This window comes from Chaetura pelagica, unplaced genomic scaffold, assembly GCF_000747805.2.
Source record: "Chaetura pelagica isolate M959 unplaced genomic scaffold, ChaPel_1.0 scaffold115, whole genome shotgun sequence".
NCBI lineage: Eukaryota > Metazoa > Chordata > Aves > Apodiformes > Apodidae > Chaetura > Chaetura pelagica.
Window position 1 is genome coordinate 2,521,630 of NW_009953761.1, and position 4,112 is coordinate 2,525,741.

A 4,112-nucleotide genomic window follows, 5' to 3' on the forward strand; every position below is an offset into this window, starting at 1 on the left:
AAATGTTAGATGGATACAACAACATAGCAAACAGGTGCTTGGGATACATGGTTGCTTCCTACACACATTTCGACCCTAGATGTGTGAATTCTGATTTAATTATGATTTTAAAGATTACAGTAGAGCTTGACTTCTGTCCTTATAGATTTAAGGATACATTTGTCTGCAGTATTTGAAATATGAAGTATCATAATGCCCTTTGAAATAGCTTTTGAAATAGTGGGTTTATTTTGTTCCATTTTCTAATAATAAAATGGGTAGTTTGTTAGGTTATAGACTATTTCTTGAATTAATGAATGCCAGTTTGTAAAAGGATTAGTGGAAATATTAGTGTAATTATTATAATTAGAATGGAATTTCTCACAATTTTTTGACCTACCTGCTGTTTCCACGTGTGACACTGTGTAGTGTAACAGAGTATCGTGATGGTTTTGTGGTTTTGCTGATTAACATAGGCACATATGTTCATATCCACAGACATTAAGACTCTGCAGCTTAGAATTACTACTTTTAAAACATTTCAATTCATCCAGATTCCTGGGAAGGGTACAATTTTGAGCTCTGTGGTCTCTAGGGTGCAGTGAGGTCTTGAGACAAAGTAAATTTATGCTACCATGATATTGATGATAAAAAAAAAAGTAATTCTATTTTTATAGCTTTGTACTAAAGGTTAACAAAATTCAGACCTGAAAGCTGCAGAATCCATCCAAATGAACATGTAAGCAGAATATTTTATTAGGATCCAATATCAATTGATAGGTATTTGCTTACCAAACTGATAGGAACATATGCAATGTTGATCATATCACTTATGTCTAAACACAGAGTTACAGTTGAAATGAAAGTAAAATTATAAACTTGAGGAGCAGTTGCTGTGCTGCTGAAAAGCTGGTGGTTTAGGATTTTTGTTAAATGAAATTCTTTCTGTCTTCCTACTCTGGCTGTTCTACCTTCCATCCTAACCTCCTTCCCTCATTTTCTGTCTCCAAGTAATCTGAAGTTTGCATTGTCTTCTGTTGCCAAGTGCTGTGGAAACATATGGACTTAATTCCTTTTTTTCTTTGAGAGTGAACAGCGTCTAATTGAAAATAGGAAGAGCAGCATTGCTAAGTGTTTGAAGGGCACTTAGTCTCTGCTTCTGTCTCCTTCACTTAACCAGATTAGTATGGTCTCTGGTATCTGGACATTGGACACAGATCAGTGGGGAAGTTTCCCATCTGCTAAGTTGCCACTTCTTTCGAAGTCAAGTGTAAATACCCAAATAAATCTCAAAAATACAGCTTTGATTTCTTCTGTAACATTTGTTTTCAAGATCCTAGTCACTTTGAAAGGATGCAACATTTTGTTTACTGTAACTTGTTTCTCATTCTGAACAATAAAAAGGCTGAGAGTAGCCAAATATAAATAATGAATATAAACATAATGGTTGTTCCAAAGTAACAAACTTTTAGGTCTTCAGGTAGAGGAAAAAGAGGAAGGAGGGAAGTGAGTCAATAGAATTGCTAGTCTTTAGGAAGGAAGTTAGTCATTTTGTTAAACATTACAGCAGTTCCACAGCCCCACTCTCTTTGTACTATTGTATTGATTTTTTTCTCGTAATTTGGGAATTTTTTTCTTCCGTAAAAAAAGGGTTGGATGTTCTTGAGAAAAAATTGCAGTTGATATTTGTTATATGAGAGTGCATCTAAGCATCATGGCTAGTCAGCCAAAAAATATCCTGATTATTGTGGCATCAACATATTATTAGTCTAATCTCTGTACTCTGATTAATTGTCATATTCAACATATAGGTTTGTGTCTGCGGCATAATTACAAGAGCATCTTACTGAAACGATTATGCCAGTAGGAAATCTGTAGCAATTTAGCTGTGGCTTAGACACAACATTCAGAGCTGGGTTGCCTCTTTTTTTTGAAGAAGCTCAAGACACCAAACTAGTTTAAAGATCTAATGCAGGTGCCTGACTTGGTTGAGGCAACTATTTCTCCCTACAGATTGTATAGGGAATTCACATCTTGCAGCTCTGGATTGCAGGTGACCTGATTATTGCTTTTTTGTCTCACTTGCCCGCAGTTTTCAGACTGTATCAGATGTCATAAGTATTGACAGTGATTTACGGGCAAGCTGGTAAGCTCTGCTCTTGCTCTTTTGGCTTGCCACATGCTGCCTGTAACCACCTGAGTATCCTATGACTGCTTCTCTGCAATTAAATATGCTAGTTTTCATGAGGCCTTTTGTGTGTTGTGTTGCAGAGTCAAGATTCACCTGATGTCCCTGGTAGGTGTTGATCAGGCAAGCCACATTAGTCCAGATAAAATGGGAATAGTTTTTTTACTAGTTACTGAGTTTGGGAAAGCTGATATTTTTCTGATAGGCCTTGTCTCTTTGTTTGTATTCAAGATTGCTTTCTAATAGTGGGCACTAGTATAGTGGTTTTCAAGCAGTAAATGTGTAAGGTACCTTTTTTATTCACTGAGTAAAAAACTGGCTGGATGGCTGAGCCCAGAGAGTTGTAGTTAACAGGGTTAAATCCAGCTGGTGGCCGGTCACCAGTGGTGTCCCCTGGGGCTCACTTTTGGGGACAGTCTTTTTTAATATCTTTATCAGTGATCAAGACAAGGGAATTGAGTGCTTCCTCAGTAAGTCTGCAGAGAACACCTAATTGGGTGGGAGTGCTGATTCGCCTGAGGATAGCAAGGCTCTGCAGAGGCACCTGGACAGGCTGGATCAATGGGCTGAGGCCAGTTGTATGAGGTTCAATAAGGCCAAGTGCTGGGTCCTGCATTTCAGTCACAAGAATCACAGGCAATGCTACAGGCTTGTGGAAGAGTGGCTGGAAAACTGCTCAGAGGAAAAAGACCTGGGGTTGCTGATGGACAGCCAGCTTAACATGAACCAGCAATGTTCCCAGCTGGCCAAGAAGGCCAACAGCATCATGGCTTGCATCAGAAATAGTGTGTTCAGCAGGAGTAGGGAAGTGATCGTGCCCCTGTACTTGGCACGATTGAGGATGCACCTTGAGTATTGTGTTCAGTTCTGGGCCCCTCACTACAGGAAGGACATTTAGGTGCTGGAGCATGTCCAGAGAAGAGCAACCAAGCTGTTGAAAGGTCTAGAGAACAAGTCCTGTGAGGAGAGGCTGAGGGAACTGGGATTGTTTAGTTTGGAGAAGAGGAGGCTGAGGGGAGACCTTAGCACTCTCTACAGCTACCTGAAAGGAGGTTGTAGGGAGGTGGGTGTTGGCTTCTTCTCCCAAGTAAACAATGATAGAACAAGAGGAAGTGGCCTGAAGTTGTGCCAGGGCAGGTTTAGACTAGATATTAGGAAGAATTTGTTTACAGAAGGAGTAGTCAAGCACTGGAATGGGCTGCCCTGGGAGGTGATGGAGTCACCATCCCTGGAGGTGTTAAAAAAACGTGTAGACATGGCACTTCAGGACACACTTTAGTGGGCATGGTGAGGTTTTTCTGGGTTGATGGTTAGACTTTTAGAGGTCTTTTTCAACCATGATGAATCTATGATTCTGTGATTCTAGTCCTGAAGTCTGCTAGTCATCAGTCTTTTAGGCCTGTTAGTAAGCTTTTGGGCAAAGATAGTACTTTTTATCTGTTTAGCCTAATCTCAAAAGGAAACAGTTTGTATCCCTTTCTCACCTTGCTGCCAAACACACATCAATAATAACCTTTTGGTCAACTGCAGTGAATCTCAGGTATCAGTTTTCAAAGATAATTGCGTTTCAGCTGGTTTAATCAAAAACAGAGACTGTGTGACAGAGAGAAACAGACTGAGGTTAGTGTCCGTGTGAATGAAAAGACGGGGAGAATTCAGCTGTTCTGCTTCGCAGTAGACAATGACCACTAAAGACACAAGCAGTGGTAAATCAAGTAGTATGCCTGTGGCTCAGGATGAGCCATGAACATGGTGCTTCTTGCCCTGCTGACAGGACAACTGGGGAGACACAGAGAAAGCTGGCAGCTTTCAGTGAAAAGGCAATTGGGATAGAGGAGGAAGCCAAGGGCACAGAGGAATGAGCAGGGAGGGAGCGATCTGTTAAGTGTTCTGGGGGCAGGATGGGAAATGTGCCAGCATCCAAAGGCACTAGAATGTGTAGGGA

The 4,112-nt window shown here is 40.7% G+C and overlaps 1 protein-coding gene across 1 annotated transcript in view; it reads left to right on the top strand.

Annotated features, from left to right (window-relative positions):
• VWA8 (von Willebrand factor A domain containing 8) overlaps window positions 1-4,112 on the top strand; it is a 100,328-nt gene that overhangs the window by 94,361 nt on the left and 1,855 nt on the right. The window lies entirely within an intron of this gene.